The 23,879-nt window shown below is 50.0% G+C and overlaps 32 non-coding genes and 4 pseudogenes across 32 annotated transcripts; 24 read left to right on the forward strand and 12 right to left on the reverse strand.

Annotated features, from left to right (window-relative positions):
* The first annotated feature begins 130 nt into the window (after positions 1-130).
* LOC135012600 (U1 spliceosomal RNA) lies at positions 131-294 on the forward strand. The gene has a single exon (XR_010211538.1). It is a non-coding gene; the product is annotated as a U1 spliceosomal RNA (small nuclear RNA).
* Positions 295-446: 152 nt separating this feature from the next.
* Positions 447-610, forward strand: LOC135012574 (U1 spliceosomal RNA). The gene has a single exon (XR_010211513.1). It is a non-coding gene; the product is annotated as a U1 spliceosomal RNA (small nuclear RNA).
* A 670-nt stretch (positions 611-1,280) lies between these two features.
* On the forward strand, positions 1,281-1,444 carry LOC135012611 (U1 spliceosomal RNA). The gene has a single exon (XR_010211549.1). It is a non-coding gene; the product is annotated as a U1 spliceosomal RNA (small nuclear RNA).
* Positions 1,445-1,596: 152 nt separating this feature from the next.
* On the forward strand, positions 1,597-1,760 carry LOC135012575 (U1 spliceosomal RNA). The gene has a single exon (XR_010211514.1). It is a non-coding gene; the product is annotated as a U1 spliceosomal RNA (small nuclear RNA).
* A 2,424-nt stretch (positions 1,761-4,184) lies between these two features.
* On the forward strand, positions 4,185-4,348 carry LOC135012579 (U1 spliceosomal RNA). The gene has a single exon (XR_010211517.1). It is a non-coding gene; the product is annotated as a U1 spliceosomal RNA (small nuclear RNA).
* Positions 4,349-4,500: 152 nt separating this feature from the next.
* On the forward strand, positions 4,501-4,663 carry LOC135012606 (U1 spliceosomal RNA). Its single transcript, XR_010211544.1, has one exon. It is a non-coding gene; the product is annotated as a U1 spliceosomal RNA (small nuclear RNA).
* A 674-nt stretch (positions 4,664-5,337) lies between these two features.
* Positions 5,338-5,501, forward strand: LOC135012585 (U1 spliceosomal RNA). The gene has a single exon (XR_010211522.1). It is a non-coding gene; the product is annotated as a U1 spliceosomal RNA (small nuclear RNA).
* Positions 5,502-5,653: 152 nt separating this feature from the next.
* On the forward strand, positions 5,654-5,816 carry LOC135012612 (U1 spliceosomal RNA). Its single transcript, XR_010211550.1, has one exon. It is a non-coding gene; the product is annotated as a U1 spliceosomal RNA (small nuclear RNA).
* A 674-nt stretch (positions 5,817-6,490) lies between these two features.
* LOC135012580 (U1 spliceosomal RNA) lies at positions 6,491-6,654 on the forward strand. The gene has a single exon (XR_010211518.1). It is a non-coding gene; the product is annotated as a U1 spliceosomal RNA (small nuclear RNA).
* Positions 6,655-6,806: 152 nt separating this feature from the next.
* Positions 6,807-6,942, forward strand: LOC135012622 (U1 spliceosomal RNA; annotated as a pseudogene).
* Positions 6,943-7,643: 701 nt separating this feature from the next.
* Positions 7,644-7,807, forward strand: LOC135012595 (U1 spliceosomal RNA). Its single transcript, XR_010211534.1, has one exon. It is a non-coding gene; the product is annotated as a U1 spliceosomal RNA (small nuclear RNA).
* A 152-nt stretch (positions 7,808-7,959) lies between these two features.
* LOC135012615 (U1 spliceosomal RNA) lies at positions 7,960-8,122 on the forward strand. The gene has a single exon (XR_010211552.1). It is a non-coding gene; the product is annotated as a U1 spliceosomal RNA (small nuclear RNA).
* A 674-nt stretch (positions 8,123-8,796) lies between these two features.
* LOC135012592 (U1 spliceosomal RNA) lies at positions 8,797-8,960 on the forward strand. Its single transcript, XR_010211531.1, has one exon. It is a non-coding gene; the product is annotated as a U1 spliceosomal RNA (small nuclear RNA).
* A 151-nt stretch (positions 8,961-9,111) lies between these two features.
* On the forward strand, positions 9,112-9,274 carry LOC135012602 (U1 spliceosomal RNA). The gene has a single exon (XR_010211540.1). It is a non-coding gene; the product is annotated as a U1 spliceosomal RNA (small nuclear RNA).
* A 674-nt stretch (positions 9,275-9,948) lies between these two features.
* On the forward strand, positions 9,949-10,112 carry LOC135012586 (U1 spliceosomal RNA). The gene has a single exon (XR_010211523.1). It is a non-coding gene; the product is annotated as a U1 spliceosomal RNA (small nuclear RNA).
* Positions 10,113-10,264: 152 nt separating this feature from the next.
* LOC135012624 (U1 spliceosomal RNA) lies at positions 10,265-10,400 on the forward strand (annotated as a pseudogene).
* A 701-nt stretch (positions 10,401-11,101) lies between these two features.
* LOC135012596 (U1 spliceosomal RNA) lies at positions 11,102-11,265 on the forward strand. Its single transcript, XR_010211535.1, has one exon. It is a non-coding gene; the product is annotated as a U1 spliceosomal RNA (small nuclear RNA).
* A 152-nt stretch (positions 11,266-11,417) lies between these two features.
* LOC135012616 (U1 spliceosomal RNA) lies at positions 11,418-11,580 on the forward strand. The gene has a single exon (XR_010211553.1). It is a non-coding gene; the product is annotated as a U1 spliceosomal RNA (small nuclear RNA).
* A 674-nt stretch (positions 11,581-12,254) lies between these two features.
* Positions 12,255-12,418, forward strand: LOC135012593 (U1 spliceosomal RNA). The gene has a single exon (XR_010211532.1). It is a non-coding gene; the product is annotated as a U1 spliceosomal RNA (small nuclear RNA).
* Positions 12,419-12,569: 151 nt separating this feature from the next.
* On the forward strand, positions 12,570-12,732 carry LOC135012603 (U1 spliceosomal RNA). The gene has a single exon (XR_010211541.1). It is a non-coding gene; the product is annotated as a U1 spliceosomal RNA (small nuclear RNA).
* A 674-nt stretch (positions 12,733-13,406) lies between these two features.
* On the forward strand, positions 13,407-13,570 carry LOC135012587 (U1 spliceosomal RNA). Its single transcript, XR_010211525.1, has one exon. It is a non-coding gene; the product is annotated as a U1 spliceosomal RNA (small nuclear RNA).
* A 152-nt stretch (positions 13,571-13,722) lies between these two features.
* LOC135012626 (U1 spliceosomal RNA) lies at positions 13,723-13,885 on the forward strand. Its single transcript, XR_010211560.1, has one exon. It is a non-coding gene; the product is annotated as a U1 spliceosomal RNA (small nuclear RNA).
* A 674-nt stretch (positions 13,886-14,559) lies between these two features.
* LOC135012581 (U1 spliceosomal RNA) lies at positions 14,560-14,723 on the forward strand. The gene has a single exon (XR_010211519.1). It is a non-coding gene; the product is annotated as a U1 spliceosomal RNA (small nuclear RNA).
* Positions 14,724-14,875: 152 nt separating this feature from the next.
* LOC135012625 (U1 spliceosomal RNA) lies at positions 14,876-15,011 on the forward strand (annotated as a pseudogene).
* Positions 15,012-15,859: 848 nt separating this feature from the next.
* LOC135012613 (U1 spliceosomal RNA) lies at positions 15,860-16,022 on the reverse strand. Its single transcript, XR_010211551.1, has one exon. It is a non-coding gene; the product is annotated as a U1 spliceosomal RNA (small nuclear RNA).
* Positions 16,023-16,174: 152 nt separating this feature from the next.
* LOC135012572 (U1 spliceosomal RNA) lies at positions 16,175-16,338 on the reverse strand. The gene has a single exon (XR_010211511.1). It is a non-coding gene; the product is annotated as a U1 spliceosomal RNA (small nuclear RNA).
* A 674-nt stretch (positions 16,339-17,012) lies between these two features.
* Positions 17,013-17,175, reverse strand: LOC135012607 (U1 spliceosomal RNA). Its single transcript, XR_010211545.1, has one exon. It is a non-coding gene; the product is annotated as a U1 spliceosomal RNA (small nuclear RNA).
* A 142-nt stretch (positions 17,176-17,317) lies between these two features.
* On the reverse strand, positions 17,318-17,481 carry LOC135012591 (U1 spliceosomal RNA). Its single transcript, XR_010211529.1, has one exon. It is a non-coding gene; the product is annotated as a U1 spliceosomal RNA (small nuclear RNA).
* A 674-nt stretch (positions 17,482-18,155) lies between these two features.
* On the reverse strand, positions 18,156-18,318 carry LOC135012617 (U1 spliceosomal RNA). Its single transcript, XR_010211554.1, has one exon. It is a non-coding gene; the product is annotated as a U1 spliceosomal RNA (small nuclear RNA).
* A 152-nt stretch (positions 18,319-18,470) lies between these two features.
* On the reverse strand, positions 18,471-18,634 carry LOC135012597 (U1 spliceosomal RNA). Its single transcript, XR_010211536.1, has one exon. It is a non-coding gene; the product is annotated as a U1 spliceosomal RNA (small nuclear RNA).
* Positions 18,635-19,308: 674 nt separating this feature from the next.
* On the reverse strand, positions 19,309-19,471 carry LOC135012608 (U1 spliceosomal RNA). Its single transcript, XR_010211546.1, has one exon. It is a non-coding gene; the product is annotated as a U1 spliceosomal RNA (small nuclear RNA).
* A 152-nt stretch (positions 19,472-19,623) lies between these two features.
* Positions 19,624-19,787, reverse strand: LOC135012594 (U1 spliceosomal RNA). Its single transcript, XR_010211533.1, has one exon. It is a non-coding gene; the product is annotated as a U1 spliceosomal RNA (small nuclear RNA).
* Positions 19,788-20,485: 698 nt separating this feature from the next.
* On the reverse strand, positions 20,486-20,621 carry LOC135012628 (U1 spliceosomal RNA; annotated as a pseudogene).
* A 152-nt stretch (positions 20,622-20,773) lies between these two features.
* LOC135012599 (U1 spliceosomal RNA) lies at positions 20,774-20,937 on the reverse strand. The gene has a single exon (XR_010211537.1). It is a non-coding gene; the product is annotated as a U1 spliceosomal RNA (small nuclear RNA).
* A 674-nt stretch (positions 20,938-21,611) lies between these two features.
* LOC135012619 (U1 spliceosomal RNA) lies at positions 21,612-21,774 on the reverse strand. Its single transcript, XR_010211556.1, has one exon. It is a non-coding gene; the product is annotated as a U1 spliceosomal RNA (small nuclear RNA).
* Positions 21,775-21,926: 152 nt separating this feature from the next.
* Positions 21,927-22,090, reverse strand: LOC135012590 (U1 spliceosomal RNA). Its single transcript, XR_010211528.1, has one exon. It is a non-coding gene; the product is annotated as a U1 spliceosomal RNA (small nuclear RNA).
* Positions 22,091-23,879: the final 1,789 nt, after the last annotated feature.

The following is a 23,879-nucleotide window of genomic DNA, read 5'->3' on the forward strand; positions in this document are numbered from 1 at the left end:
TCTGAAAATATGTGTTCTCCCTGCAGTTGTTGTCCCCAGATGAGAGTTCCCTTGTGCTGCCTCAGTTGAATCTCCTTTACTTGAAAGAGATGTGCCTGAGCAGCGGCCCTCCCCAGCCCTATCCCAAATCATACTTATTTTGCATAGGAGATACCATGGTCATGAAGATTGTTCTCCCAGGGTGAGGTTCATTCATTGCATTCTGGGTATGCTGACCCCTGTGATTTCCCCAAATGTGGGAAACTCGACTGCATTATTTGTGGTAGTGGGGGACTGTGTTTGTGCTTTCCTCTGGTCAGCTCTGGTAAAAGTCAGATTTCTTTGTCTCAGATCTTCCTCTAGCCTTGTTCTTTTTTTGAGAGTTTCCTTGTGCTGCCTCAGTTGGATCTCCTTCACTTGACAGGGGGGTGCCCGAGCAGCGACCCTCCCCAGCTCAAGCCCAACTCCTACTTACCTGCCAAGTGAGATACTATGATCAGGAAGGTGCTTCTACCAGGGCAAGGCTCACCCATTGCACTCTGGGTGTGCTGCTCCTACGATTTCCCCAAATGTGGGACACTTGACTGCATAATTTGTGTTTCCTCTGGTCGGCTACTCGTATAATTCAGATCTCTTTGTCTCAGGTCTCTCTCCAGCCTAGTTTGCTGTCTGTTTCCACTTCTCTTTTCTTGAGCCCCTGCCTTCTATGCCCTTGTGCACTCTCCTGACTTCTCCTGTCTGCTTACTTTGTGCCTTCCAACGCACAATGCAAACTACAGGTAGTGCTGCAGGGCCAACACCCTTTTACTTGCCTTACAGAGCAGCTCTGGAGCTGTTACAGTGCCCAGCTGCTGCAAGAAATCAGCTTGAATGCTTCAGGGGATGGGGCATGGCCAACATGAGCCCCACACCAAAGGAGGGTGGAGGTGTTTAATGCGAACTAGGGGTCATCCAAGCACCACAAAAGGCCGCCATGCCCTGCACGCCCCTTTTCTCTTTTCATATGCAGATGAGGGTTGAAGCCAACTTTGACCCACTGCTTGGATGACATCACCGTATGCAAATCCGTCTTCTGCAGAACTTCCCCCAGGAATGCTTGCACTAGTTGTTGCATTTGGTTTGTTGTTTGGGGTGCTTCAGTATTAGGCAGCCTTCAGCTCTCCCATGTTCATCTGAAAATATGTGTTCTCCCTGCAGTTGTTGTCCCCAGATGAGAGTACCCTTGTGCTGCCTCAGTTGAATCTCCTTTACTTGAAAGAGATGTGCCTGAGCAGCGGCCCTCCCCAGCCCTATCCCAAATCATACTTATTTTGCATAGGAGATACCATGGTCATGAAGATTGTTCTCCCAGGGTGAGGTTCATTCATTGCATTCTGGGTATGCTGACCCCTGTGATTTCCCCAAATGTGGGAAACTCGACTGCATTATTTGTGGTAGTGGGGGACTGTGTTTGTGCTTTCCTCTGGTCAGCTCTGGTAAAAGTCAGATTTCTTTGTCTCAGATCTTCCTCTAGCCTTGTTCTTTTTTTGAGAGTTTCCTTGTGCTGCCTCAGTTGGATCTCCTTCACTTGACAGGGGGGTGCCCGAGCAGCGACCCTCCCCAGCTCAAGCCCAACTCCTACTTACCTGCCAAGTGAGATACTATGATCAGGAAGGTGCTTCTACCAGGGCAAGGCTCACCCATTGCACTCTGGGTGTGCTGCTCCTACGATTTCCCCAAATGTGGGACACTTGACTGCATAATTTGTGTTTCCTCTGGTCGGCTACTCGTATAATTCAGATCTCTTTGTCTCAGGTCTCTCTCCAGCCTAGTTTGCTGTCTGTTTCCACTTCTCTTTTCTTGAGCCCCTGCCTTCTATGCCCTTGTGCACTCTCCTGACTTCTCCTGTCTGCTTACTTTGTGCCTTCCAACGCACAATGCAAACTACAGGTAGTGCTGCAGGGCCAACACCCTTTTACTTGCCTTACAGAGCAGCTCTGGAGCTGTTACAGTGCCCAGCTGCTGCAAGAAATCAGCTTGAATGCTTCAGGGGCTGGGGCATAGCCAACATGAGCAGCAAGATGCAGCACTGGACTATTAGTAATGTACTGTTGTATGCTGAGCACCACAATGCAGCACAAGACAATGAGCAGTGATACTGAGCACTGATGAGGATACTACTGAGAACTGACACTGAGCAGGAGAGACACACTACTAGTATTACTGAGCAGCAATAAGTAACCACTGATACTGGGCACTGATATTGAGATTTCCACTGAGAGAACATAGCCACGTCCTCTCCGCTCTCTCTTCAATGCACGAGTAAAAATGGCGGCAACGCGCAGCTCTTTATATGGAATCCGAATCTCGCGAGAATCCGACAGCGGGATGATGACATTTTCCCTTGTTCAGGTTTTCCGAGTCAGGCGGGAACAACCGAGCCTGCCACGGACCAGTGTAAACCACGTGGAGTTCGTCGGGAATTCGGTTCTCGGAGAACCGAACCCGCTCCTCTATATATACTATATTACTATGTTACTGTAGTATACAGAACACCACAATGCAATGAGCAGTGATAGTGAGCACTGATGAGGATACTAGAACTGACACTGAGCAGCAAGATGCAGCACTGGACTATTAGTAATGTACTGTAGTATGCTGAGCACCACAATGCAGCACAAGACAATGAGCAGTGATACTGAGCACTGATGAGGATACTACTGAGAACTGACACTGAGCAGGAGAGACACACTACTAGTATTACTGAGCAGCAATAAGTAACCACTGATACTGAGCACTGATATTGAGATTTCCACTGAGAGAACATAGCCACGTCCTCTCCGCTCTCTCTTCAATGCACGAGTAAAAATGGCAGCAACGCGCAGCTCTTTATATGGAATCCGAATCTCGCAAGAATCCGACAGCGGGATGATGACATTTTCCCTTGTTCAGGTTTTCCGAGTCAGGCGGGAACAACCGAGCCTGCCTCGGACCAGTGTAAACCACGTGGAGTTCGTGGGGAATTCGGTTCTCGGAGAACCGAACCCGCTCCTCTCTACCTTATACCCATCAATTTTTTTATTTTCAATCTAAGCCCCTGCAGTTTTCTGTAAGCATCTGCTTCGCTATGATGATCAACAAGTCACAAGGGCAAACACTCAGGGCTTGAGGCGTAGATCTTAGGACCAGCTGCTACAAGCATGGCAGAGGTGTCACTATCACTGGTGACACCCAGAAAGGTGGCGAGGGAGATTGTAATGCAGTGCGCGCAGATAAACAGCGCAATGGTAAAAAGGAGGCATGGTTTCATAGGTAGGGGCGTGGCCTGGTGGCCTGAATCTACATTTTGTTGCTCCGGGTGTCCCGGGGGTTGGGGGCTGCACCCGGGGACTAGTGTGTGAGCTGTGCTGGCTCCTGCACAGTGACAGGGCATGGCCACCCAGCATGACGCCTCCCTTCTTGACCATGCTGTAATTGCAGTCGCACTGCAGTTCAGCGTGATCATAAAAAATGGTGTAGGCTCCTGCTGGTGCAGGCTGTAGAGAAAAGCTGCTGTGACCACGCCCCCTGTGTCTCCTCCGTTGCAGACCCCATTTTGAAGCCTTGCCCCCGGACTAAGAGAAAAGTATGCCCTTGCGCACTATCCTGACTTCTCCTCCCGTCTGCTTAATTTGTGCCTTCCAACGCACAATGCGAACAACAGGTGGTGCTGCAGGGCCCACACCCTTTTACTTGCCTTACAGAACAGCTCTGGAGCTGTTACAGTGCCCAGCTGCTGCAAGAAATCAGCTTGAATGCTTCAGGGGATGGGGCATGGCCAACATGAGCCCCACACCAAAGGAGGGTGGGGGTGTTTAATGCGAACTAGGGGTCATCCAAGCACTGCAAAAGGCCGCCATGCCCTGCATGCCCCTTTTCTCTTTTCATATGCAGATGAGGGTTCCAGTCAACTTTGGCCCACTGCTTGGATAACATCACCGTATGCAAATCCGTCTGCTGCAGACCTTCCCCAAGGAGTGCTTGTACTAGTTGTTGCATATGGTTTGATATTTGATGGTGCTTCAGTATTAGGCAGCCTTCCGCCCTCCCATGTTCATCTGAAAAGATGTGGTCTCCCTGCAGTTGTTGTCCCCAGATGAGAGTTCCCTTGTGCTGCCTCAGTTGAATCTCCTTTACTTGACAGAGATGTGCCTGAGCAGCGGCCCTCACCAGCCCTATCCCAAATCATACTTATTTTGCATAGGAGATACCATGGTCATGAAGATTGTTCTCCCAGGGTGAGGTTCATTCATTGCATTCTGGGTATGCTGACCCCTGTGATTTTCCCAAATGTGGGAAACTCGACTGCATTATTTGTGGTAGTGGGGGACTGTGTTTGTGCTTTCCTCTGGTCAGCTCTGGTAAAAGTCAGATTTCTTTGTCTCAGATCTTCCTCTAGCCTTGTTCTTCTTTCGAGAGTTCCCTTGTGCTGCCTCAGTTGGATCTCTTTCACTTGACAGGGGGGTGCCCGAACAGCGACCCTCCCCAGCTCTAGCCCAACTCCTACTTACCTGCCAGGTGAGATACTATGATCATGAAGGTGCTTCTCCCAGGGCAAGGCTCACCCATTGCACTCTGGGTGTGCTGCCCCTGCGATTTCCCCAAATGTGGGAAACTTGACTGCATAATTTGTGTTTCCCCTGGTCGGCTCTCGTATAATTCAGATCTCTTTGTCTCAGGTCTCTCTCCAGCCTAGTTTGCTGTCTGTTTCCACTTCTCTTTTCTTCAACCGCTCCCTTCTATACCCTTGTGCACTATCCTGACTTCTCCTCCCGTCTGCTTACTTTGTGCCTTCCAATGCACAATGCAAACTACAGTTAGTGCTGCAGGGCCCACACCCTTTTACTTGCCTTACAGAGCAGCTCTGGAGCTGTTACAGTGCCCAGCTGCTGCAAGAAATCAGCTTGAATGCTTCAGGGGATGGGGCATGGCCAACATGAGCCCCACACCAAAGGAGGGTGGAGGTGTTTAATGCGAACTAGGGGTCATCCAAGCACCGCAAAAGGCCGCCATGCCCTGCACGCCCCTTTTCTCTTTTCATATGCAGATGAGGGTTGAAGCCAACTTTGACCCACTGCTTGGATGACATCACCGTATGCAAATCCGTCTTCTGCAGAACTTCCCCCAGGAATGCTTGCACTAGTTGTTGCATTTGGTTTGTTGTTTGGGGGTGCTTCAGTATTAGGCAGCCTTCTGCCCTCCCATGTTCATCTGAAAATATGTGTTCTCCCTGCAGTTGTTGTCCCCAGATGAGAGTTCCCTTGTGCTGCCTCAGTTGAATCTCCTTTACTTGACAGAGATGTGCATGAGCAGCGGCCCTCCCCAGCCCTATTCCAAATCATACTTATTTTGCATAGGAGATACCATGGTCATGAAGATTGTTCTCCCAGGGTGAGGTTCATTCATTGCATTTTGGGTATGCTGACCCCTGTGATTTCCCCAAATGTGGGAAACTTGACTGCATTATTTGTGGTAGTGGGGGACTGTGTTTGTGCTTTCCTCTGGTCAGCTCTGGTAAAAGTCAGATTTCTTTGTCTCAGATTTTCCTCTAGCCTTGTTCTTCTTTCGAGAGTTCCATTGTGCTGCCTCAGTTGGATCTCCTTCACTTGACAGGGGGGTACCCGAGCAGCGACCCTCCCCAGCTCTAGCCCAACTCCTACTTACCTGCCAGGTGAGATACTATGATCATGAAGGTGCTTCTCCCAGGGCAAGGCTCACCCATTGCACTCTGGGTGTGCTGCCCCTGCGATTTCCCCAAATGTGGGAAACTTGACTGCATAATTTGTGTTTCCCCTGGTCGGCTCTCGTATAATTCAGATCTATTTGTCTTAGGTCTCTCTCCAGCCTAGTTTGCTGTCTGTTTCCACTTCTCTTTTCTTCAGCCGCTCCCTTCTATACCCTTGTGCACTATCCTGACTTCTCCTCCCGTCTGCTTACTTTGTGCCTTCCAATGCACAATGCAAACTACAGGTAGTGCTGCAGGGCCCACACCCTTTTACTTGCCTTACAGAGCAGCTCTGGAGCTGTTACAGTGCCCAGCTGCTGCAAGAAATCAGCTTGAATGCTTCAGGGGATGGGGCATGGCCAACATGAGCCCCACACCAAAGGAGGGGGGAGGTGTTTAATGCGAACTAGGGGTCATCCAAGCACTGCGAAAGGCCGCCATGCCCTGCATGCCCCTTTTCTCTTTTCATATGCAGATGAGGGTTCCAGTCAACTTTGGCCCACTGCTTGGATAACATCACCGTATGCAAATCCGTCTGCTGCAGACCTTCCCCCAGGAGTGCTTGTACTAGTTGTTGCATATGGTTTGATATTTGATGGTGCTTCAGTATTAGGCAGCCTTCCGCCCTCCCATGTTCATCTGAAAAGATGTGGTCTCCCTGCAGTTGTTGTCCCCAGATGAGAGTTCACTTGTGCTGCCTCAGTTGAATCTCCTTTACTTGACAGAGATGTGCCTGAGCAGCTGCCCTCACCAGCCCTATCCCAAATCATACTTATTTTGCATAGGAGATACCATGGTCATGAAGATTGTTCTCCCAGGGTGAGGTTCATTCATTGCATTCTGGGTATGCTGACCCCTGTGATTTTCCCAAATGTGGGAAACTCGACTGCATTATTTGTGGTAGTGGGGGACTGTGTTTGTGCTTTCCTCTGGTCAGCTCTGGTAAAAGTCAGATTTCTTTGTCTCAGATCTTCCTCTAGCCTTGTTCTTCTTTCGAGAGTTCCCTGGTGCTGCCTCAGTTGGATCTCCTTCACTTCACAGGGGGGAACCCGAGCAGCGACCCTCCCCAGCTCTAGCCCAACTCCTACTTACCTGCCAGGTGAGATACTATGATCATGAAGGTGCTTCTCCCAGGGCAAGGCTCAACCATTGCACTCTGGGTGTGCTGCTCCTGCGATTTCCCCAAATGTGGGAAACTTGACTGCATAATTTGTGTTTCCCCTCGTCGGCTCTCGTATAATTCAGATCTCTTTGTCTCAGGTCTCTCTCCAGCCTAGTTTGCTGTCTGTTTCCACTTCTCTTTTCTTCAGCCGCTCCCTTCTATACCCTTGTGTACTATCCTGACTTCTCCTCCCGTCTGCTTACTTTGTGCCTTCCAATGCACAATGCAAACTACAGGTAGTGCTGCAGGGCCCACACCCTTTTACTTGCCTTACAGAGCAGCTCTGGAGCTGTTACAGTGCCCAGCTGCTGCAAGAAATCAGCTTGAATGCTTCAGGGGCTGGGGCATAGCCAACATGAGCCCCACACCAAAGGAGGGTGGAGGTGTTTAATGCAAACTAGGGGTCAGCCAAGCGCCGCAAAAGGCCACCATGCCCTGCACGCCCCTTTTCTCTTTTCATATGCAGACGAGGGTTGAAGCCAACTTTGACCCACTGCTTGGATGACATCACCATATGCAAATCCATCTGCGGCAGGCCTTCCCCCAGGAATGCTTGCACTAGTTGTTGCATTTGGTTTGTTGTTTGGGGGTGCTTCAGTATTAGGCAGCCTTCTGCCCTCCCATGTTCATCTGAAAATATATGTTCTCCCTGCAGTTGTTGTCCCAAGATGAGAGTTCCCTTGTGCTGCCTCAGTTGAATCTCCTTTACTTGACAGAGATGTGCATGAGCAGCGGCCCTCCCCAGCCCTATTCCAAATCATACTTATTTTGCATAGGAGATACCATGGTCATGAAGATTTTTCTCCCAGGGTGAGGTTCATTCATTGCATTTTGGGTATGCTGACCCCTGTGATTTCCCCAAATGTGGGAAACTTGACTGCATTATTTGTGGTAGTGGGAGACTGTGTTTGTGCTTTCCTCTGGTCAGCTCTGGTAAAAGTCAGATTTCTTTGTCTCAGATTTTCCTTTAGCCTTGTTCTTTTTTCGAGAGTTCCCTTGTGCTGCCTCAGTTGGATCTCCTTCACTTTACAGGGGGGTACCCGAGCAGCGACCCTCCCCAGCTCTAGCCCAACTCCTACTTACCTGCCAGGTGAGATACTATGATCATGAAGGTGCTTCTCCCAGGGCAAGGCTCACCCATTGTACTCTGGGTGTGCTGCTCCTGCGATTTCCCCAAATGTGGGAAACTTGACTGCATAATTTGTGTTTCCCCTGGTCGGCTCTCGTATAATTCAGATCTCTTTGTCTCAGGTCTCTCTCCAGCCTAGTTTGCTGTCTGTTTCCACTTCTCTTTTCTTCAGCCGCTCCCTTTTATACCCTTGTGCACTATCCTGACTTCTCCTCCCGTCTGCTTACTTTGTGCCTTCCAATGCACAATGCAAACTACAGGTAGTGCTGCAGGGCCCACACCCTTTTACTTGCCTTACAGAGCAGCTCTGGAGCTGTTACAGTGCCCAGCTGCTGCAAGAAATCAGCTTGAATGCTTCAGGGGATGGGGCATGGCCAACATGAGCCCCACACCAAAGGAGGGTGGAGGTGTTTAATGCGAACTAGGGGTCATCCAAGCACCGCAAAAGGCCGCCATGCCCTGCACGCCCCTTTTCTCTTTTCATATGCAGATGAGGGTTGAAGCCAACTTTGACCCACTGCTTGGATGACATCACCGTATGCAAATCCGTCTTCTGCAGAACTTCCCCCAGGAATGCTTGCACTAGTTGTTGCATTTGGTTTGTTGTTTGGGGGTGCTTCAGTATTAGGCAGCCTTCTGCCCTCCCATGTTCATCTGAAAATATGTGTTCTCCCTGCAGTTGTTGTCCCCAGATGAGAGTTCCCTTGTGCTGCCTCAGTTGAATCTCCTTTACTTGACAGAGATGTGCCTGAGCAGCGGCCCTCCCCAGCTCTATCCCAAATCATACTTATTTTGCATAGGAGATACCATGGTCATGAAGATTATTCTCCCAGGGTGAGGTTCATTCATTGCATTATGGGTATGCTGACCCCTGTGATTTCCCCAAATGTGGGAAACTCGACTGCTTTATTTGTGGTAGTGGGGGACTGTGTTTGTGTTTTCCTCTGGTCAGCTCTGGTAAAAGTCAGATTTCTTTGTTCAGATCTTCCTCTAGCCTTGTTCTTCTTTCGAGAGTTCCCTTGTGCTGCCTCAGTTGGATCTCCTTCACTTGACAGGGGGGTGCCCAAGCAGAGACCCTCCCCAGCTCTAGCCCAACTCCTACTTACCTGCCAGGTGAGATACTATGATCATGAAGGTGCTTCTCCCAGGGCAAGGCTCACCCATTGCACTCTGGGTGTGCTGCCCCTGCGATTTCCCCAAATGTGGGAAACTTGACTGCATAATTTGTGTTTCCCCTGGTCGGCTCTCGTGTAATTCAGATCTCTTTGTCTCAGGTCTCTCTCCAACCTAGTTTGCTGTCTGTTTCCACTTCTCTTTTCTTCAGCCGCTCCCTTCTATACCCTTGTGCACTATCCTGACTTCTCCTCCCGTCTGCTTACTTTGTGCCTTCCAATGCACAATGCAAACTACAGGTAGTGCTGCAGGGCCCACACCCTTTTACTTGCCTTACAGAGCAGCTCTGGAGATGTTACAGTGCCCAGCTGCTGCAAGAAATCAGCTTGAATGCTTCAGGGGATGGGGCATGGCCAACATGAGCCCCACACCAAAGGAGGGTGGAGGTGTTTAATGCGAACTAGGGGTCATCCAAGCACCGCAAAAGGCCGCCATGCCCTGCACGCTCCTTTTCTCTTTTCATATGCAGATGAGGGTTGAAGCCAACTTTGACCCACTGCTTGGATGACATCACCGTATGCAAATCCGTCTTCTGCAGAACTTCCCCCAGGAATGCTTGCACTAGTTGTTGCATTTGGTTTGTTGTTTGGGGGTGCTTCAGTATTAGGCAGCCTTCTGCCCTCCCATGTTCATCTGAAAATATGTGTTCTCCCTGCAGTTGTTGTCCCCAGATGAGAGTTCCCTTGTGCTGCCTCAGTTGAATCTCCTTTACTTGACAGAGATGTGCATGAGCAGCGGCCCTCCCCAGCCCTATTCCAAATCATACTTATTTTGCATAGGAGATACCATGGTCATGAAGATTGTTCTCCCAGGGTGAGGTTCATTCATTGCATTTTGGGTATGCTGACCCCTGTGATTTCCCCAAATGTGGGAAACTTGACTGCATTATTTGTGGTAGTGGGGGACTGTGTTTGTGCTTTCCTCTGGTCAGCTCTGGTAAAAGTCAGATTTCTTTGTCTCAGATCTTCCTCTAGCCTTGTTCTTCTTTCGAGAGTTCCCTGGTGCTGCCTCAGTTGGATCTCCTTCACTTCACAGGGGGGAACCCGAGCAGCGACCCTCCCCAGCTCTAGCCCAACTCCTACTTACCTGCCAGGTGAGATACTATGATCATGAAGGTGCTTCTCCCAGGGCAAGGCTCAACCATTGCACTCTGGGTGTGCTGCTCCTGCGATTTCCCCAAATGTGGGAAACTTGACTGCATAATTTGTGTTTCCCCTCGTCGGCTCTCGTATAATTCAGATCTCTTTGTCTCAGGTCTCTCTCCAGCCTAGTTTGCTGTCTGTTTCCACTTCTCTTTTCTTCAGCCGCTCCCTTCTATACCCTTGTGTACTATCCTGACTTCTCCTCCCGTCTGCTTACTTTGTGCCTTCCAATGCACAATGCAAACTACAGGTAGTGCTGCAGGGCCCACACCCTTTTACTTGCCTTACAGAGCAGCTCTGGAGCTGTTACAGTGCCCAGCTGCTGCAAGAAATCAGCTTGAATGCTTCAGGGGCTGGGGCATAGCCAACATGAGCCCCACACCAAAGGAGGGTGGAGGTGTTTAATGCAAACTAGGGGTCAGCCAAGCGCCGCAAAAGGCCACCATGCCCTGCACGCCCCTTTTCTCTTTTCATATGCAGACGAGGGTTGAAGCCAACTTTGACCCACTGCTTGGATGACATCACCATATGCAAATCCATCTGCGGCAGGCCTTCCCCCAGGAATGCTTGCACTAGTTGTTGCATTTGGTTTGTTGTTTGGGGGTGCTTCAGTATTAGGCAGCCTTCTGCCCTCCCATGTTCATCTGAAAATATATGTTCTCCCTGCAGTTGTTGTCCCAAGATGAGAGTTCCCTTGTGCTGCCTCAGTTGAATCTCCTTTACTTGACAGAGATGTGCATGAGCAGCGGCCCTCCCCAGCCCTATTCCAAATCATACTTATTTTGCATAGGAGATACCATGGTCATGAAGATTTTTCTCCCAGGGTGAGGTTCATTCATTGCATTTTGGGTATGCTGACCCCTGTGATTTCCCCAAATGTGGGAAACTTGACTGCATTATTTGTGGTAGTGGGAGACTGTGTTTGTGCTTTCCTCTGGTCAGCTCTGGTAAAAGTCAGATTTCTTTGTCTCAGATTTTCCTTTAGCCTTGTTCTTTTTTCGAGAGTTCCCTTGTGCTGCCTCAGTTGGATCTCCTTCACTTTACAGGGGGGTACCCGAGCAGCGACCCTCCCCAGCTCTAGCCCAACTCCTACTTACCTGCCAGGTGAGATACTATGATCATGAAGGTGCTTCTCCCAGGGCAAGGCTCACCCATTGTACTCTGGGTGTGCTGCTCCTGCGATTTCCCCAAATGTGGGAAACTTGACTGCATAATTTGTGTTTCCCCTGGTCGGCTCTCGTATAATTCAGATCTCTTTGTCTCAGGTCTCTCTCCAGCCTAGTTTGCTGTCTGTTTCCACTTCTCTTTTCTTCAGCCGCTCCCTTTTATACCCTTGTGCACTATCCTGACTTCTCCTCCCGTCTGCTTACTTTGTGCCTTCCAATGCACAATGCAAACTACAGGTAGTGCTGCAGGGCCCACACCCTTTTACTTGCCTTACAGAGCAGCTCTGGAGCTGTTACAGTGCCCAGCTGCTGCAAGAAATCAGCTTGAATGCTTCAGGGGATGGGGCATGGCCAACATGAGCCCCACACCAAAGGAGGGTGGAGGTGTTTAATGCGAACTAGGGGTCATCCAAGCACCGCAAAAGGCCGCCATGCCCTGCACGCCCCTTTTCTCTTTTCATATGCAGATGAGGGTTGAAGCCAACTTTGACCCACTGCTTGGATGACATCACCGTATGCAAATCCGTCTTCTGCAGAACTTCCCCCAGGAATGCTTGCACTAGTTGTTGCATTTGGTTTGTTGTTTGGGGGTGCTTCAGTATTAGGCAGCCTTCTGCCCTCCCATGTTCATCTGAAAATATGTGTTCTCCCTGCAGTTGTTGTCCCCAGATGAGAGTTCCCTTGTGCTGCCTCAGTTGAATCTCCTTTACTTGACAGAGATGTGCCTGAGCAGCGGCCCTCCCCAGCTCTATCCCAAATCATACTTATTTTGCATAGGAGATACCATGGTCATGAAGATTATTCTCCCAGGGTGAGGTTCATTCATTGCATTATGGGTATGCTGACCCCTGTGATTTCCCCAAATGTGGGAAACTCGACTGCTTTATTTGTGGTAGTGGGGGACTGTGTTTGTGTTTTCCTCTGGTCAGCTCTGGTAAAAGTCAGATTTCTTTGTTCAGATCTTCCTCTAGCCTTGTTCTTCTTTCGAGAGTTCCCTTGTGCTGCCTCAGTTGGATCTCCTTCACTTGACAGGGGGGTGCCCAAGCAGAGACCCTCCCCAGCTCTAGCCCAACTCCTACTTACCTGCCAGGTGAGATACTATGATCATGAAGGTGCTTCTCCCAGGGCAAGGCTCACCCATTGCACTCTGGGTGTGCTGCCCCTGCGATTTCCCCAAATGTGGGAAACTTGACTGCATAATTTGTGTTTCCCCTGGTCGGCTCTCGTGTAATTCAGATCTCTTTGTCTCAGGTCTCTCTCCAACCTAGTTTGCTGTCTGTTTCCACTTCTCTTTTCTTCAGCCGCTCCCTTCTATACCCTTGTGCACTATCCTGACTTCTCCTCCCGTCTGCTTACTTTGTGCCTTCCAATGCACAATGCAAACTACAGGTAGTGCTGCAGGGCCCACACCCTTTTACTTGCCTTACAGAGCAGCTCTGGAGATGTTACAGTGCCCAGCTGCTGCAAGAAATCAGCTTGAATGCTTCAGGGGATGGGGCATGGCCAACATGAGCCCCACACCAAAGGAGGGTGGAGGTGTTTAATGCGAACTAGGGGTCATCCAAGCACCGCAAAAGGCCGCCATGCCCTGCACGCTCCTTTTCTCTTTTCATATGCAGATGAGGGTTGAAGCCAACTTTGACCCACTGCTTGGATGACATCACCGTATGCAAATCCGTCTTCTGCAGAACTTCCCCCAGGAATGCTTGCACTAGTTGTTGCATTTGGTTTGTTGTTTGGGGGTGCTTCAGTATTAGGCAGCCTTCTGCCCTCCCATGTTCATCTGAAAATATGTGTTCTCCCTGCAGTTGTTGTCCCCAGATGAGAGTTCCCTTGTGCTGCCTCAGTTGAATCTCCTTTACTTGACAGAGATGTGCATGAGCAGCGGCCCTCCCCAGCCCTATTCCAAATCATACTTATTTTGCATAGGAGATACCATGGTCATGAAGATTGTTCTCCCAGGGTGAGGTTCATTCATTGCATTTTGGGTATGCTGACCCCTGTGATTTCCCCAAATGTGGGAAACTTGACTGCATTATTTGTGGTAGTGGGGGACTGTGTTTGTGCTTTCCTCTGGTCAGCTCTGGTAAAAGTCAGATTTCTTTGTCTCAGATTTTCCTCTAGCCTTGTTCTTCTTTCGAGAGTTCCCTTGTGCTGCCTCAGTTGGATCTCCTTCAGTTTACAGGGGGGTACCCGAGCAGCGATCCTCCCCAGCTCTAGCCCAACTCCTACTTACCTGCCAGGTGAGATACTATGATCATGAAGGTGCTTCTCCCAGGGCAAGGCTCACCCATTGCACTCTAGGTGTGCTGCTCCTGCGATTTCCCCAAATGTGGGAAACTTGACTGCATAATTTGTGTTTCCCCTGGTCGGCTCTCGTATAATTCAGATCTCTTTGTCTCAGGTCTCTCTCCAGCCTAGTTTGCTGTCTGTTTCCACTTCTCTTTTCTTGAGCCGCTCCCTTCTATGCCCTTGCGCACTATCCTGACTTCTCCTCCTGTCTGCTTACTTTGTGCCTTCCAACGCACAATGCGAACTACAGGTAGTGCTGCAGGGCCCACACCCTTTTACTTGCCTTACAGAGCAGCTCTGGAGCTGTTACAGTGCCCAGCTGCTGCAAGAAATCAGCTTGAATGCTTCAGGGGCTGGGGCATAGCCAACATGAGCCCCACACCAAAGGAGGGTGGAGGTGTTTAATGCAAACTAGGGGTCAGCCAAGTGCCGCAAAAGGCCACCATGCCCTGCACGCCCCTTTTCTCTTTTCATATGCAGACGAGGGTTGAAGCCAACTTTGACCCACTGCTTGGATGACATCACCATATGCAAATCCATCTGCGGCAGGCCTTCCCCCAGGAATGCTTGCACTAGTTGTTGCATTTGGTTTGTTGTTTGGGGGTGCTTCAGTATTAGGCAGCTTTCTGCCCTCCCATGTTCATCTGAAAATATATGTTCTCCCTGCAGTTGTTGTCCCCAGATGAGAGTTCCCTTGTGCTGCCTCAGTTGAATCTCCTTTACTTGACAGAGATGTGCATGAGCAGCGGCCCTCCCCAGCCCTATTCCAAATCATACTTATTTTGCATAGGAGATACCATGGTCATGAAGATTTTTCTCCCAGGGTGAGGTTCATTCATTGCATTTTGGGTATGCTGACCCCTGTGATTTCCCCAAATGTGGGAAACTCAACTGCATTATTTGTGGTAGTGGGGGACTGTGTTTGTGCTTTCCTCTGGTCAGCTCTAGTAAAAGTCAGATTTCTTTGTCTCACATTTTCCTCTAGCCTTGTTCTTCTTTCGAGAGTTCCCTTGTGCTGCCTTTGTTGGATCTCCTTCACTTTACAGGGGGGTACCCGAGCAGCGACCCTCCCCAGCTCTAGCCCAACTCCTACTTACCTGCCAGGTGAGATACTATGATCATTAAGGTGCTTCTCCCAGGGCAAGGCTCACCCATTGTACTCTGGGTGTGCTGCTCCTGCGATTTCCCCAAATGTGGGAAACTTGACTGCATAATTTGTGTTTCCCCTCGTCGGCTCTCGTATAATTCAGATCTCTTTGTCTCAGGTCTCTCTCCAGCCTAGTTTGCTGTCTGTTTCCACTTCTCTTTTCTTCAGCCGCTCCCTTCTATACCCTTGTGCACTATCCTGACTTCTCCTCCCGTCTGCTTACTTTGTGCCTTCCAATGCACAATGCAAACTACAGGTAGTGCTTCAGGGCCCACACCCTTTTACTTGCCTTACAGAGCAGCTCTGGAGCTGTTACAGTGCCCAGCTGCTGCAAGAAATCTGCTTGAATGCTTCAGGGGATGGGACATGGCCAACATGAGCCCCACACCAAAGGAGGGTGGAGCAGAAGGCTGACTAATACTGAAGCACCCCCAAACAACAAACCAAATGCAACAACTAGTGCAAGCATTCCTGGGGGAAGGCCTGCCGCAGATGGATTTGCATATGGTGATGTCATCCAAGCAGTGGGTCAAAGTTGGCTTCAACCCTCGTCTGCATATGAAAAGAGAAAAGGGGCGTGCAGGGCATGGTGGCCTTTTGCGGCGCTTGACCGACCCCTAGTTTGCATTAAACACCTCCACCCTCCTTCGGTGTGGGGCTCATGTTGGCTATGCCCCAGCCCCTGAAGCATTCAAGCTGATTTCTTGCAGCAGCTGGGCACTGTAACAGCTCCAGAGCTGCTCTGTAAGGCAAGTAAAAGGGTGTGGGCCCTGCAGCACTACCTGTAGTTTGCATTGTGCATTGGAAGGCACAAAGTAAGCAGACGGGAGGAGAAGTCAGGATAGTGCACAAGGGTATAGAAGTAAGCGGCTGAAGAAAAGAGAAGTGGAAACAGACAGCAAACTAGGCTGGAGAGAGACAAAGAGATCTGAATTATACGAGAGCCGACCAGGGGAAACACAAATTATGCAGTCAAGTTTCCCACATTTGGGGAAATCGCAGGAGCAGCACACCCAGAGTGCAATGGGTGAGCCTTGCCCTGGGAGAAGCACCTTCATGATCATAGTATCTCACCTGGCAGGTAAGTAGGAGTTGGGCTAGAGCTGGGGAGGGTCGCTGCTCGGGTACCCCCCTGTCAAGTGAAGGAGATCCAACTGAGGCAGCACAAGGGAACTCTCGAAAGAAGAACAAGGCAAGAGGAAAGTCTGAGACAAAGAAATCTGACTTTTACCAGAGCTGACCAGAGGAAAGCACAAACACAGTCCCCCACTACCACAAATAATGCAGTTGAGTTTCCCACATTTGGGGAAATCACAGGGGTCAGCATACCCAAAATGCAATGAATGAACCTCACCCTGGGAGAACAATCTTCATGACCATGGTATCTCCTATGCAAAATAAGTATGATTTGGAATAGGGCTGGGGAGGGCCGCTGCTCTGGCACATCTCTGTCAAGTAAAGGAGATTCAACTGAGGCAGCACAAGGGAACTCTCATCAGGGGACAACAACTGCAGGGAGAACACATATTTTCAGATGAACATGGGAGGGCAGAAGGCTGCCTAATACTGAAGCACCCCCAAACAACAAACCAAATGCAACAACTAGTGCAAGCATTCCTGGGGGAAGTTCTGCAGAAGACGGATTTGCATACGGTGATGTCATACAAGCAGTGGGTCAAAGTTGGCTTCAACCCTCATCTGCATATGAAAAGAGAAAAGGGGCGTGCAGGGCATGGCGGCCTTTTGCGGTGCTTGGATGACCCCTAGTTCGCATTAAACACCTCCACCCTCCTTTGGTGTGGGGCTCATGTTGGCCATGCCCCATCCCCTGAAGCATTCAAGCAGATTTCTTGCAGCAGCTGGGCACTGTAACAGCTCCAGAGCTGCTCTGTAAGGCAAGTAAAAGGGTGTGGGCCCTGCAGCACTACCTGTAGTTTGCATTGTGCATTGGAAGGCACAAAGTAAGCAGACGGGAGGAGAAGTCAGGATAGTGCACAAGGGTATAGAAGGGAGCGGCTGAAGAAAAGAGAAGTGGAAACAGACAGCAAACTAGGCTGGAGAGAGACCTGAGACAAAGAGATCTGAATTATACGAGAGCCGACCAGGGGAAACACAAATTATGCAGTCAAGTTTCCCACATTTGGGGAAATCGCAGGGGCAGCACACCCAGAGTGCAATGGGTGAGCCTTGCCCTGGGAGAAGCACCTTCATGATCATAGTATCTCACCTGGCAGGTAAGTAGGAGTTGGGCTAGAGCTGGGGAGGGTCTCTGCTCGGGCACCCCCCTGTCAAGTGAAGGAGATCCAACTGAGGCAGCACAAGGGAACTCTCAAAAGAAGAACAAGGCTCTGAAACAAAGAAATCTGACTTTTACCAGAGCTGACCAGAGGAAAACACAAACACAGTCCCCCACTACCACAAATAAAGCAGTTGAGTTTCCCACATTTGGGGAAATCACAGGGGTCAGCATACCCAGAATGCAATGAATGAACCTCACCCTGGGAGAATAATCTTCATGACCATGGTATCTCCTATGCAAAATAAGTATGATTTGGGATAGAGCTGGGGAGGGCCGCTGCTCAGGCACATCTCTGTCAAGTTAAGGAGATTCAACTGAGGCAGCACAAGGGAACTCTCATCTAGGGACAACAACTGCAGGGAGAACACATATTTTCAGATGAACATGGGAGGGCAGACGGCTGCCTAATACTGAAGCACCCCCAAACAACAAACCAAATGCAACAACTAGTGCAAGCATTCCTGGGGGAAGGCCTGCCGCAGATGGATTTGCATATGGTGATGTCATCCAAGCAGTGGGTCAAAGTTGGCTTCAACCCTCGTCTGCATATGAAAACAGAAAAGGGGCGTGCAGGGCATGGTGGCCTTTTGCTGCGCTTGTCTGACCCCTAGTTTGCATTAAACACCTCCACCCTTCTTCGGTGTGGGGCTCATGTTGGCTATGCCCCAGCCCCTGAAGCATTCAAGCTGATTTCTTGCAGCAGCTTGGCACTGCAACAGCTCCAGAGCTGCTCTGTAAGGCAAGTAAAAGGGTGTGGGCCCTGCAGCACTACCTGTAGTTTGCATTGTGCATTGGAAGGCACAAAGTAAGCAGACGGGAGGAGAAGTCAGGATAGTGCACAAGGGTATAGAAGGGAGCGGCTGAAGAAAAGAGAAGTGGAAACAGACAGCAAACTAGGCTGGAGAGAGACCTGAGACAAAGAGATCTGAATTATACGAGAGCCGACCAGGGGAAACACAAATTATGCAGTCAAGTTTCCCACATTTGGGGAAATCGCAGGAGCAGCACACCCAGAGTACAATGGGTGAGCCTTGCCCTGGGAGAAGCACCTTCATGATCATAGTATCTCACCTGGCAGGTAAGTAGGAGTTGGGCTAGAGCTGGGGAGGGTCGCTGCTCGGGTACCCCCCTGTAAAGTGAAGGAGATCCAACTGAGGCAGCACAAGGGAACTCTCGAAAGAAGAACAAGGCTAAAGGAAAATCTGAGACAAAGAAATCTGACTTTTACCAGAGCTGACCAGAGGAAAGCACAAACACAGTCTCCCACTACCACAAATAATGCAGTCAAGTTTCCCACATTTGGGGAAATCACAGGGGTCAGCATACCCAAAATGCAATGAATGAACCTCACCCTGGGAGAAAAATCTTCATGACCATGGTATCTCCTATGCAAAATAAGTATGATTTGGAATAGGGCTGGGGAGGGCCGCTGCTCATGCACATCTCTGTCAAGTAAAGGAGATTCAACTGAGGCAGCACAAGGGAACTCTCATCTTGGGACAACAACTGCAGGGAGAACATATATTTTCAGATGAACATGGGAGGGCAGAAGGCTGCCTAATACTGAAGCACCCCCAAACAACAAACCAAATGCAACAACTAGTGCAAGCATTCCTGGGGGAAGGCCTGCCGCAGATGGATTTGCATATGGTGATGTCATCCAAGCAGTGGGTCAAAGTTGGCTTCAACCCTCGTCTGCATATGAAAAGAGAAAAGGGGCGTGCAGGGCATGGTGGCCTTTTGCGGCGCTTGGCTGACCCCTAGTTTGCATTAAACACCTCCACCCTCCTTTGGTGTGGGGCTCATGTTGGCTATGCCCCAGCCCCTGAAGCATTCAAGCTGATTTCTTGCAGCAGCTGGGCACTGTAACAGCTCCAGAGCTGCTCTGTAAGGCAAGTAAAAGGGTCTGGGCCCTGCAGCACTACCTGTAGATCGCATTGTGCGTTGGAAGGCACAAAGTAAGCAGACAGGAGGAGAAGTCAGGATAGTGCGCAAGGGCATAGAAGGGAGCGGCTCAAGAAAAGAGAAGTGGAAACAGACAGCAAACTAGGCTGGAGAGAGACCTGAGACAAAGAGATCTGAATTATACGAGAGCCGACCAGGGGAAACACAAATTATGCAGTCAAGTTTCCCACATTTGGGGAAATCGCAGGGGCAGCACACCCAGAGTGCAATGGGTGAGCCTTGCCCTGGGAGAAGCACCTTCATGATCATAGTATCTCACCTGGCAGGTAAGTAGGAGTTGGGCTAGAGCTGGGGAGGGTCGCTGTTCGGGCACCCCCCTGTCAAGTGAAAGAGATCCAACTGAGGCAGCACAAGGGAACTCTCGAAAGAAGAACAAGGCTAGAGGAAGATCTGAGACAAAGAAATCTGACTTTTTCCAGAGCTGACCAGAGGAAAGCACAAACACAGTCCCCCACTACCACAAATAATGCAGTCGAGTTTCCCACATTTGGGGAAATCACAGGGGTCAGCATACCCAGAATGCAATGAATGAACCTCACCTTGGGAGAACAATCTTCATGACCATGGTATCGCCTATGCAAAATAAGTATGATTTGGGATAGGGCTGGGGAGGGCCGCTGCTCAGGCACATCTCTGTCAAGTAAAGGAGATTCAACTGAGGCAGCACAAGGGAACTCTCATCTGGGGACAACAACTGCAGGGAGAACACATATTTTCAGATGAACATGTGAGGGCAGAAGGCTGCCTAATACTGAAGCACCCCCAAACAACAAACCAAATGCAACAACTAGTGCAAGCATTCCTGGGGGAAGGCCTGCAGCAGATGGATTTGCATATGGTGATGTCATCCAAGCAGTGGGTCAAAGTTGGCTTCAACCCTCGTCTGCATATGAAAAGAGAAAAGGGGCGTGCAGGGCATGGCGGCCTTTTGCAGCGCTTGGATGACCCCTAGTTCGCATTACACACCTCCACCCTCCTTCGGTGTGGGGCTCATGTTGGCTATGCCCCAGCCCCTGAAGCATTCAAGCTGATTTCTTGCAGCAGCTGGGCACTGTAACTGCTCCAGAGCTACTCTGTAAAGCAAGTAAAAGGGTGTGGGCCCTGCAGCACTACCTGTAGTTCGCATTGTGCGTTGGAAGGCACGAAGTAAGCAGACGGGAGAAGTCAGGATAGTGCGCAAGGGCATAGAAGGGAGCGGCTCAAGAAAAGAGAAGTGGAAACAGACAGCAAACTAGGCTGGAGAGAGACCTGAGACAAAGAGATCTGAATTATACGAGAGCCGACGAGGGGAAACACAAATTATGCAGTCACGTTTCCCACATTTGGGGAAATCGCAGGAGCAGCACACCCAGAGTGCAATGGTTGAGCCTTGCCCTGGGAGAAGCACCTTCATGATCATAGTATCTCACCTGGCAGGTAAGTAGGAGTTGGGCTAGAGCTGGGGAGGGTCGCTGCTCGGGTTCCCCCCTGTGAAGTGAAGGAGATCCAACTGAGGCAGCACCAGGGAACTCTCAAAAGAAGAACAAGGCTAGAGGAAGATCTGAGACAAAGAAATCTGACTTTTACCAGAGCTGACCAGAGGAAAGCACAAACACAGTCTCCCACTACCACAAATAATGCAGTCAAGTTTCCCACATTTGGGGAAATCACAGGGGTCAGCATACCCAAAATGCAATGAATGAACCTCACCCTGGGAGAAAAATCTTCATGACCATGGTATCTCCTATGCAAAATAAGTATGATTTGGAATAGGGCTGGGGAGGGCCGCTGCTCATGCACATCTCTGTCAAGTAAAGGAGATTCAACTGAGGCAGCACAAGGGAACTCTCATCTTGGGACAACAACTGCAGGGAGAACATATATTTTCAGATGAACATGGGAGGGCAGAGGACTGCCTAATACTGAAGCACCCCCAAACAACAAACCAAATGCAACAACTAGTGCAAGCATTCCTGGGGGAAGGCCTGCCGCAGATGGATTTGCATATGGTGATGTCATCCAAGCAGTGGGTCAAAGTTGGCTTCAACCCTCGTCTGCATATGAAAAGAGAAAAGGGGCGTGCAGGGCATGGTGGCCTTTTGCGGCGCTTGGCTGACCCCTAGTTTGCATTAAACACCTCCACCCTCCTTTGGTGTGGGGCTCATGTTGGCTATGCCCCAGCCCCTGAAGCATTCAAGCTGATTTCTTGCAGCAGCTGGGCACTGTAACAGCTCCAGAGCTGCTCTGTAAGGCAAGTAAAAGGGTGTGGGCCCTGCAGCACTACCTGTAGTTCGCATTGTGCGTTGGAAGGCACAAAGTAAGCAGACAGGAGGAGAAGTCAGGATAGTGCGCAAGGGCATAGAAGTAAGCGGCTCAAGAAAAGAGAAGTGGAAACAGACAGCAAACTAGGCTGGAGAGAGATCTGAGACAAAGAGATCTGAATTATACGAGAGCCGACCAGGGGAAACACAAATTATACAGTCAAGTTTCCCACATTTGGGGAAATCGCAGGAGCAGCACACCCAGAGTGCAATGGGTTAGCCTTGCCCTGGGAGAAGCACCTTCATGATCATAGTATCTCACCTGGCAGGTAAGTAGGAGTTGGGCTAGAGCTGGGGAGGGTCGCTGCTAGGGTACCCCCCTGTAAAGTGAAGGAGATCCAATTAAGGCAGCACAAGGGAACTCTCGAAAGAAGAACAAGGCTAGAGGAAAATCTGAGACAAAGAAATCTGACTTTTACCTGAGCTGACCAGAGGAAAGCACAAACACAGTCCCCCACTACCACAAATAATGCAGTCGAGTTTCCCACATTTGGGGAAATCACAGGGGTCAGCATACCCAGAATGCAATGAATGAACCTAACCCTGGGAGAACAATCTTCATGACCATGGTATCTCCTATGCAAAATAAGTATGATTTGGGATAGGGCTGGTGAGGGCCGCTGCTCAGGCACATCTCTGTCAAGTAAAGGAGATTCAACTGAGGCAGCACAAGGGAACTCTCATCTGGGGACAACAACTGCAGGGAGACCACATCTTTTCAGATGAACATGGGAGGGCGGAAGGCTGCCTAATACTGAAGCACCATCAAATATCAAACCATGGCCCTCATTCCGAGTTGATCGCTCGCAAGGCGATTTTAGCAGAGTTACACACGCTAAGCCGCCGCCTACTGGGAGTGAATCTTAGCTTCTTAAAATTGCGACCGATGTATTCGCAATATTGCGATTACAAACTACTTAGCAGTTTCAGAGTAGCTTCAGACTTACTCTGCATCTGCGATCAGTTCAGTGCTTGTCGTTCCTGGTTTGACGTCACAAACACTCCCAGAGTTCGCCCAGACACTCCCCCGTTTCTCCGGCCACTCCTGCGTTTTTTCCGGAAACTGTAGCGTTTTTTCCCACACGCCCATAAAACGGCCTGTTTCCGCCCAGTAACACCCATTTCCTGTCAATCACATTACGATCGCCGGAGCGAAGAAAAAGCCGTGAGTAAAAATACTTTCTTCATTGTAAAATTACTTGGCGCAGTCGCAGTGCGAATATTGCGCATGCGTACTAAGCAGAATTTCACTGCGATGCGATGAAATTTACAGAGCGAACGACTCGGAATGAGGGCCCATATGCAACAACTAGTACAAGCACTCCTGGGGGAAGGTCTGCAGCAGACGGATTTGCATACGGTGATGTAAATCCAAGCAGTGGGCCAAAGTTGACTGGAACCCTCATCTGCATATGAAAAGAGAAAAGGGGCATGCAGGGCATGGCGGCCTTTTGCAGTGCTTGGATGACCCCTAGTTCGCATTAAACACCCCCACCCTCCTTTGGTGTGGGGCTCATGTTGGCCATGCCCCATCCCCTGATGCATTCAAGCTGATTTCTTGCAGCAGCTGGGCACTGTAACAGCTCCAGAGCTGTTCTGTAAGGCAAGTAAAAGTGTGTGGGCCCTGCAGCACCACCTGTTGTTCGCATTGTGCGTTGGAAGGCACAAATTAAGCAGACGGGAGGAGAAGTCAGGATAGTGCGCAAGGGCATTCTTTTCTCTTAGTCCGGGGGCAAGGCTTCCACTTCTCTTTTCTTCAGCCGCTCCCTTCTATACCCTTGTGCACTATCCTGACTTCTCCTCCCGTCTGCTTACTTTGTGCCTTCCAATGCACAATGCAAACTACAGGTAGTGCTGCAGGGCCCACACCCTTTTACTTGCCTTACAGAGCAGCTCTGGAGCTGTTACAGTGCCCAGCTGCTGCAAGAAATCAGCTTGAATGCTCCAGGGGATGGGGCATGGCCAACATGAGCCCCACACCAAAGGAGGGTGGAGGTGTTTAATGCGAACTAGGGGTCATCCAAGCACCGCAAAAGGCCGCCATGCCCTGCACGCCCCTTTTCTCTTTTCATATGCAGACGAGGGTTGAAGCCAACTTTGACCCACTGCTTGGATGACATCACCGTATGCAAATCCGTCTTCTGCAGAACTTCCCCCAGGAATGCTTGCACTAGTTGTTGCATTTGGTTTGTTGTTTGGGGGTGCTTCAGTATTAGGCAGCCTTCTGCCCTCCCATGTTCATCTGAAAATATGTGTTCTCCCTGCAGTTGTTGTCCCCAGATGAGAGTTCCCTTGTGCTGCCTCAGTTAAATCTCCTTTACTTGACAGAGATGTGCATGAGCAGCGGCCCTCCCCAGCCCTATTCCAAATCATACTTATTTT

This window comes from Pseudophryne corroboree, unplaced genomic scaffold (assembly GCF_028390025.1).
Source record: "Pseudophryne corroboree isolate aPseCor3 unplaced genomic scaffold, aPseCor3.hap2 scaffold_2576, whole genome shotgun sequence".
NCBI lineage: Eukaryota > Metazoa > Chordata > Amphibia > Anura > Myobatrachidae > Pseudophryne > Pseudophryne corroboree.